A 9,723-nucleotide genomic window follows, 5' to 3' on the forward strand; every position below is an offset into this window, starting at 1 on the left:
TCCGCGCGCGGTGGTGTGCTGCTTCGCGCGTCGTCCATGTGTTGTCTGCGCGTTGTTCGTGCGTGATGTGCTCGTGGTCGTGTGTTGATTCGTGAGCGTTCACGCTCGTCGCGCACGCTGTTTCGTGTGTCGTCAGCATGCTATGTCGCGCGTGTTCGCTCGTCGTTTGCACGCTGTCGTGCTGTTTCACGCGTCATAAATTCACCTCGCTTAGAATCTCTCGTTTTAATTAAATTATTTAGTTAACTGACATTTGTTAGTGTAGGAGATTAATCGAACTGACTGAGTATAATATTTATATTTGATAATGTCGAATTAAATGTTATAGTTAATATTTGTTTAACATAAATACGCTAACTTCTCAACCGTAGCTTCGAGTTCGACGTTTCTTTCACTCGCATAACCGTAGTAACACGCTCTATTTCATTTTGCATGTTTTATTATGTTTTTCTTTGAATGGTGTAATGTTCTTATGCGTATTTATATGTTTGTTTGCTTGTGCCTGTTTGTCTTCGCTTCGCGTTGCGATTAGATCATGATTTGTTTTCGCGCTTCGAGGAATCGACGATCAAGCGTTGACGACCAAGTGATATAGCTCTTTGAGTTCTACGAGATTGAAGACCCTGAGCATCTGTTTGGTGAAGGCAAGTGTCCTCTGACCCATTATGTCCCATTTACTTTATAATACACTGTCCCGCATACTATGAACAACCTAAGGATTTACTAGCTTTCTATTTACCTTGTCCTTGATTTACCTTTTGGGTTACTATGGTTAGCTACATGCTAGCGCTTTACTTTAATCAATGAACATGATGAGATACAATGATGATACTATGATTTTATTCTGGATATGATGATATACTTGTGGCATTTAAGGGGACTCGGGCTGTTTCCCGAGTACCTCTCCGTAAGGACCTGTTCGTTGAGAGACCACCCAGGATAACAGTGCAACCATGAGGGTGAAATGGGATGCCCTTAGCTAATTAATTAGAGGAACTAGAGGTGTAGTTGCTTCGCCGTCGTGCCGTCAATGGGGTCCAGGCACAGTGCTTGCTCTGCCGAGGCTGAGTGCCGAGGTTCTTTCGTTTTGCTTTTGTTAGTCACCCTCCTGCGGGGAGAGGTACTGTGTTTATCAAACTGGAGAAACCTAACGGGCGGCTATGACCTCTAGGGAATCTTTGTAAAGGCTACGTAGTGATACCCTGCCGGACCACCTAGGAAGTGATCAATGGGGAGTCATGATCCTCGGGCAGAAAGGGGATCACGACTCATGGGTAAAGTGTGCGACCTCTGCAGAGGGTAATGAAACTGATATATCAGCCGTGCTCACGGTTATGAGCGACCTTGGGATCCTCTTTGATTAGAGATACAACTGGTTCGAGACTCAATGGTTCTATTAATGTTTTTGGTTCGATGATGATCATGATGTTCCTCGAGGAGGAAGCTGTTCACGGGTTGGCTATTACTAAAACTTGGCTTCCACTAATAATAAATACCTGACCAACTAAAAGCAACTGCTTGAGCTTAACTCCACATAAAGCTAGTCCACCTCAGCCAAACGGGACATTTGCTGAGTACGTTGATGTGTACTCACCCTTGCTTTCACAAAACACCAGGTTGCCTTTGGGGCAATCTATGCTCAGGTAAAGAAGAAGGCGTTGAGGCGGATCCCCAGGAGTTCTAGGACTTCGACGAGTTCGAGGATTAGGCTAGCGACCTCCCCCAGTCAGCTGCCTGTGGTGGGTTTATTTACGTTGGCTACGTTTCGATTCTGTGTACTTTGTGTAACACCCGGTTTTAAAGGACAAAGCCGGGTGCATCTCATACATGCGCCAAGAAGACAACATATATAATAACAGAGTGTATAGAGATAAATGTCATAAAACATCAGAGTATTTATTACATAGCGGAAGACTTATTACAAAATAAAAGAATACATGTAAAACGAACTAAGGATCGTCGGCGCCAATGTCGACTGAGAAACGCCACCTAGATCAGATCAAACTCCTCGCCTTGTAGCTCCTCCTGAACCACCTGCTCTTCTCCTGTGTGGGGGGGGGGTGTGAGACAGCAAGAGTGAGCTCACATACGTTCATAGCTCAACAAGTTGTGGGGAATAATGTGGCATAAACTCACCAAAGGTGGGAGTTCATGTAGTGTAAGGCTAATCAATGGAATAAAGGCTGAGGCTGAGCATTGCTTTTATAAGTTGGTCCAAATTTTATTAGCAATTACTAAGTGTAAGTAAATACCAAACCTTAATAATAATAAAGAAAAGTAATAGTAAAATAATCCCAAATGCGATGCAAATGTCAAATTAAATTTAAGTTCCATAATTAATCATGTGAGGGTCCGAGCCGCTCTTGACCGTGAGCACGGCTAGTATACTAGTTTTACACTCTGCAGAGGTTGCGCATCTTTACCCACAAGTCGTGTATCCCATGTCGCCTGGGTTTGCAAGGCCCTTAGACACTACCGAGGTGAATGGCTAGGGATCCACTACGAGGCCTTTACAAAGTTCCACTAGCTTCCGAAAACCCGCTACAGTTTATAGGAAGATCCAGTACAGGGTTCCTGGCTGACAGCCATCGCAGCAAAATCAACCAGGGACCTCCCCGCACTGACCTCTCCCCTACTGCCCTTGCCCCTTTCGGGTAAGGTAGTCTTCCACTAGCTTTCCTAATTAGTCAGCCAAGGGCGTCCCATTATACCCTTGTGGTAGCACTGTTTTCCCGGGTGGTCGCTCCATGTTCCCATTAATTTAATGATCTTAACATGAACAGTAATAATAGCAAGATAATAACAGAATAATCATGTGTAGTGTAACTCCATACCCAATCCACATAAAGCAATAGCAAGTACTACCCAAAAATATTTCAGGGGTGAACAAGGTATAGAGGTAATCAAAACTGGGGTAACATAAAGGCTCCCATCAAAATTAACCTATGCAGATCATTAAAATTAATAAGAACATGGCTGGGAAAAGTAAGTGATCAAGGGCACAACTTGCCTGGCACTTGAGATTCCAGGTACCAATTTGCTCCGATGACACGTGTCCTCGCGCTAGTCGTAGCAATACAAACAAACATGGTATAGATAAATTAACATCACACCAAACATAAGAATATATTGTGTAATGATGATCTACGTGCTTGTACGAGACTAACGCAACTTGAACGGATCAAATCGGAGTTAAAACGAAGGAGTTATGATTTTCCTAAGGTTTCATGGGTTTGGTATAGGATTAATTAGGAAATAAGTTTTAATATGATTTTCATGTCAAACCAGATATACTATGTGATAAACAATAATATTATAGATTTATAGGAATTGGAACAAATTAATTTGGGCTTAATATAAATTTTCTATGAATTACCCAAGTTTTATAATTATTTTTATACTCAAAATCATTTTCTAAATCTATTTTCTGGTTTCATTTAATTCCTGGACTGGGCCTCAATTCCCAGAGAAGGCAGGGGTTATTCTATAAATATTCCCGAGACTCAGGGAAACAGGCCCGAGGACCGCGGGTTGGTATAGAAAAAGTTAAGGGGCTCTTTTACAAAATCAAACGGCGAAGGGGTACGGGTAACTGTGAGCCACCCGATCAAGTCTGAACGACCAAGATTAGATGGTGGATGTAATAAACTGGTACGCAGCGTCAACCGTTAGATCGAGATCCGATGGCCTGGATGCGATGTACTCAAACAACCCTTCTATGAACTATTCCTGTCCGCTCAGGAAGGATCTAACGGCCAGGAACCCATCTTCTCCCCTTAGTCAACACCGGCGCCCCCTGGACGGCATCGAAGACGGCGGCAACCTTTCATCCCTATTCTCCTACCGACGGGTTCTACATGATGCAAGCGAAGGTAGCGAGGGAAGCCACGGTGCTCTTACCAGATCCTGCGCCGAGGCAGTACTCCGCTCCCGCTCGGTGCGGCCCGCGGAATCGAAGCACAAGGCGACCATCTCCTTCCCACTGAATCTCTCCCTGCGCCCATGGAGGAGCTTGAACAGGAAGCAGGTGTGAGTGATGGCGAAAGTCTACCAGGTGGATGAGAGGAAAGGGGGTCGCAGATTTTGGCTGGTCATATACCCGTCCACGGCTCGCGATACAACCGTAAGCCCCGATCCCGGCGGCCATGGCAAGCTTCGTTGGAGTCTGTCACGGTGGTTGAAAGCAGAGCCAACAGCGGATCTCACGCCCGAGGAAAACGGCTGAGGAATAGGGATCCGGGCGAGGTTTTCGCGCGCAGTTGAGCCAGCGCCGTTGCGATCGATTCCGGTAGTCTCTCGCACGCTCCGGTTCTCACGAGGAAGAAGCTGACCCGCTGACCCTACAACGCAGTAGCCGGCTTGAGCAAACAGGTATGCTGACGAGTGGGCCCATATGGCAGCGACTCCGCGCGCGTGGGCCGGCGGAAGTGGAAGGGGAAATGGGCCGGTTTTGTAGGCTTTGGGCCCAAGCGTCATTTCCCTTTCTTTTTCTTTATTCTTTTATAATTTTATTTTCTGTTTTCTTTCCCTTTTAATTTCTAGAATTCAAATTGTAAGATTATACTCATTTTAAATGTACACATTGAACCTAATAATATGAAAAGTCTAATTATCTTTATATCTATTTCTTTATTGTTTTTTTTATAACATTTTCCTTCTCTTCTCTAACCTCTAATTTGCGAACTAGGGTTAAATATCCAAATTTGGATTTTTAATATATTTCTTTTTACACAACTTTTATATTGTCACAAAATGCACACAAGATAAAATCCCAGCATGATGCATAATTTAGTGGTAAATCTTTTAGATTAGTTATTTGTCTTTAAATATGATACTTACTTGTGATGATAAGTAGATACAATATACACATATACATAAAGGAAATAATTTTTTTCCTTTTATATTATCTCTTACAAATTAGGTATTACAAATCCTACCCCCCTTACAAAGAATCTCGTCCTCGAGATTTAGGAAGATCTAGGAAAAAGGTGGGAAAAATCTATGCGAAACTCTTCTTCTCTTTCCCATGATGCTTCATCTTCTCCATGGTGACGTCATTGCACTTTGCACATCTTTATCACCTTATTTCTTGTAACTCAAGCCAAAGTATCAAGAATCTTGATAGGATACTCCGTGTAAGTCAAATCACCCTGAACATTGAGCTCTTCCATTGGTAATTGTTCCTTAGGGACACGAAGACACTTCTTAAGTTGAGATACGTGAAATACATTATGCACATCTGATAGATTATCAGGTAGCTCGAGTTGATAGGCCATCTCTCCAACTTGCCTAAAAACTCAGAATGGTCCAATAAAGCGAGGGGACAATTTGCCCTTGACTTTGAATCTCCTCATTCCACAAAGTGGTGATACCTTGAGGTACACTTGATCACCTTCCTCAAACTCCAGTGGTCTTCTATTATCTGCGTAGCTCTTTTACCGGGTCTGAGCTACCCTCAAGTTCTCCCTGATTATATAGACTTGTTCTTCTGCCTCTTGAATAAGTTTAGGTCCAAAGAACTGTCTTCCTCTAGTCTGATCCAATATAGAGGAGTCCTACATTTCCTGTCATACAGAGTCTTGAAACAATGACATCTCCAGACTGGCCTGGTAACCATTATTATATGAGAACTCAGCATAAGGTAAACTCTTATCCCAACTACTACCATGTTGAAGGGTACAAGCTCTCAACATGTCTTCCAATACTTGATTAGTCCTTCCAGTCTATCCATCAGTCTGACGATGGTAGGCCGAACTAAAATTCAACTTCGTATCCATATTCTCATGAATACTTTTTCAAAATCTGGAGGTACAATATGATCCTCTATCCGAAATGATCTTCTTCGGTACACCGTGTAGTGACATAATCTGAGCCATATATAACTCTACCAATTGAGACCCCTTATAAGTAGTCTTGACCGGAATGAAATGAGCCACTTTGATCAGTCTATCCACAACAACTCAGATAGAACCATATCCTTTCGAGTGTGCGAGGCAATCCAGTAATGATGTCCATATCAATCTCTTCTTACTTCCACTCGGGTAGCTTTAATGGGTGTAGTAGTTCAGTTGGTCTTTGGTGTTCTGCCTTAACTCTTTGACACACCTCGCACATAGCCACATGTGCAGCCACATCTCTCTTTAATCCATACCACCAATATTTTCGCTTCAAATCCTGATACATCTTGGTACTACCAGGATGAATAGAATAATCCAAGTCATGGGCCTCCTTTAATATAGTCTCACGAAGGCTTTCAATCTCAGGAACACATATCCGGTCCTTGAACCATCCGATGCCTTGCTCATCTTCCGTGAATTCTGGACCTCGTCCTTCAGTAATCAGATCCTTAATCTCTCGTATTTTAGCATCACCAATTTGTCCTTTGTGGATTTCTTGTTCCAAGGTAGATTCCACATCAATAGTAACTCCTTCAGTGTAGCAACCATCCCCAGGTTAAGTCTCCTGAAATTCTCAACAATCTCATCGGGTAGCTGGGCAACAACAGCTGAATGAACATGCTCCTTTCGACTCAAGGCATTTGCAACCAAATTTGCCTTGCCCGGGTGATAGTGAATCTCCAAATCATAATCCTTAATAAGCTCCAACCAACGGCGTTGCCTAAGGTTGAGATCCTTCTGAGTGAATATATACTTCAAACTCTTATGGTCCATATATACTTGGCACTTGGTCCCCATGATATAATGTCTCCATATCTTAAGCGCATGCACAACGGCAGCCAGCTATAAGTCATGAGTGGGGTAGTTTAACTCTTGTTTCCACAACTGACGAGATGCATAGGCGATCACATGTCCTTCTTGCATGAGCACACATCCAAGTCCTTGGCCACATGCATCACAATAAATGTCAAATCCCTTCTGCAGATCTGGCATAATCAATACTGGTGGTGACATCAACCTCTCCTTCAATTGATCAAAGCTCTCTTGGCATTTCTCATCCCACTTGAATTCTCTTCCTTTCTTCAAAAGCGATGTCATGGGCTTAGCAATCTTAGAAAATCCTTCAATAAATCTCCGATAATATCCTGCGAGTCCCAAGAAACTCCGAATCTCCGTAACTGTAGTGGGCACTCTCCACTCCATTATCTCCTTTACTTTAGCAGGATCCACAGCTATTCCTCCATTAGAAATAATATGACCAAGGAATGGCACCTTGTCAATCCAAAACTCGCACTTGCTGAACTTAGCATAGAGTTGATTATCTCGTAACTTCTGTAGCACCAACCTTAGATGTAGCTCATGATCACTTTCATTCTTAGAATAGATAAGAATATCGTCGATGAATACCACGACGAATCTGTCCAAATACTCCATAAACACCTTATTCATCAAATTCATGAAGTAAGCTGGTGCATTGGTTAGTCCAAATGACATAACAGTAAACTCATATAATCCATATCGGGTTGAGAAAGTCGTCTTAGGAATATCCGATGGTCTAATCTTCATCTGATGGTATCCCGATCGGAGATCAATCTTCGAGAATACCCTTGCACCTCTCATCTGATCAAATAAATCTTCAATGCGGGGTAATGGATACTTGTTCCTCACAGTGACATCATTAAGGGTCCTATAATCCACGCACATCCCTTGTGATCCATCTTTCTTCTATACAAATAGAACTGGCGCTCCATAAGGTGAAGAATTCAAACGAATGTACCCAACCTCTTGTAATTCCGTTAACTGCTTCTTCAGTCCCTTTAACTCTTCTTCAGACATCATGTATGGCCGTTTGAAAGTAGGGGCAGTCCTAGATAAGGGATTAATGACCAACTCAACTTCCGTATCTGGTGGCATCCCTGGTAACTCCTCTAGAAAGACATCCGGAAAATCCTTAACCACACGGATGTTGTCACCAACAAACTTCCCATCGACTAAGAATGCCGCTAGTTTGGTGGCGGTAGTTACTGCAATTCCAACTTCAAATCTTTCTCCTTTGGAACTGGTGAGTTCTATGGTTCCTTTAGCACAGTGTATATACTGCCTTTACCTTTCTTAACCACGGCATACCAAGGATCACATCTATAGTGTTCTCTTCTAACACTATAGGGGTAGCTCATCTGGGTTAGAAACATAGGGTACGAAAGAAAGGATTGTAGACAAGGCAGTGATTACGAAGCATGTTACTTTGGGGGATTTATTAGCTAAGTGTGTCACCTACTAAAGCTAATTCATTACCTTATGGTGGTACATGCTAAGATGCCCGTCTATACTATTTCAATCAATCAAAGAAGCAAATCAGGCATTGATCATCAGCACAATCAACCAACATTTTTTTTAAATAGAGAAAATAGTTTTAATTTTGTCTTAGGCTTCCCTAACTCTTAAGAATGTCATAGGGGTAGGGATTCCAAGGTGTGAAATCCGTCTTGTCTTGGAGTAGAAAAGGTAAGAATGATCAGAGTAGAACAGTAGAAGGTGAAACAGGATCAAGATAAGTATAGAAAGAATCAGAGTACGGTAAGTATAGAATGAATCAGAATAAGATAAGTGGGTAAGGGTTGTCCATTTCTATCTAGGTTTCGTCCTACAGTCAACATTTCCTCTGATACCACTTCTGTAACACCCGGTTTTAAAGGACAAAGCCGGGTGCATCTCATACATGCGCCAAGAAGACAACATATATAATAACAGAGTGTATAGAGATAAATGTCATAAAACATCAGAGTATTTATTACATAGCGGAAGACTTATTACAAAATAAAAGAATACATGTAAAACGAACTAAGGATCGTCGGCGCCAATGTCGACTGAGAAACGCCACCTAGATCAGATCAAACTCCTCGCCTTGTAGCTCCTCCTGAACCACCTGCTCTTCTCCTGTGTGGGGGGGGTGTGAGACAGCAAGAGTGAGCTCACATACGTTCATAGCTCAACAAGTTGTGGGGAATAATGTGGCATAAACTCACCAAAGGTGGGAGTTCATGTAGTGTAAGGCTAATCAATGGAATAAAGGCTGAGGCTGAGCATTGCTTTTATAAGTTGGTCCAAATTTTATTAGCAATTACTAAGTGTAAGTAAATACCAAACCTTAATAATAATAAAGAAAAGTAATAGTAAAATAATCCCAAATGCGATGCAAATGTCAAATTAAATTTAAGTTCCATAATTAATCATGTGAGGGTCCGAGCCGCTCTTGACCGTGAGCACGGCTAGTATACTAGTTTTACACTCTGCAGAGGTTGCGCATCTTTACCCACAAGTCGTGTATCCCATGTCGCCTGGGTTTGCAAGGCCCTTAGACACTACCGAGGTGAATGGCTAGGGATCCACTACGAGGCCTTTACAAAGTTCCACTAGCTTCCGAAAACCCGCTACAGTTTATAGGAAGATCCAGTACAGGGTTCCTGGCTGACAGCCATCGCAGCAAAATCAACCAGGGACCTCCCCGCACTGACCTCTCCCCTACTGCCCTTGCCCCTTTCGGGTAAGGTAGTCTTCCACTAGCTTTCCTAATTAGTCAGCCAAGGGCGTCCCATTATACCCTTGTGGTAGCACTGTTTTCCCGGGTGGTCGCTCCATGTTCCCATTAATTTAATGATCTTAACATGAACAGTAATAATAGCAAGATAATAACAGAATAATCATGTGTAGTGTAACTCCATACCCAATCCACATAAAGCAATAGCAAGTACTACCCAAAAATATTTCAGGGGTGAACAAGGTATAGAGGTAATCAAAACTGGGGTAACATAAAGGCTCCCATCAA

The sequence above is a fragment of the Zea mays genome, chromosome 8, assembly GCF_902167145.1.
Source record: "Zea mays cultivar B73 chromosome 8, Zm-B73-REFERENCE-NAM-5.0, whole genome shotgun sequence".
NCBI classification, from domain to species: Eukaryota; Viridiplantae; Streptophyta; class Magnoliopsida; order Poales; family Poaceae; genus Zea; species Zea mays.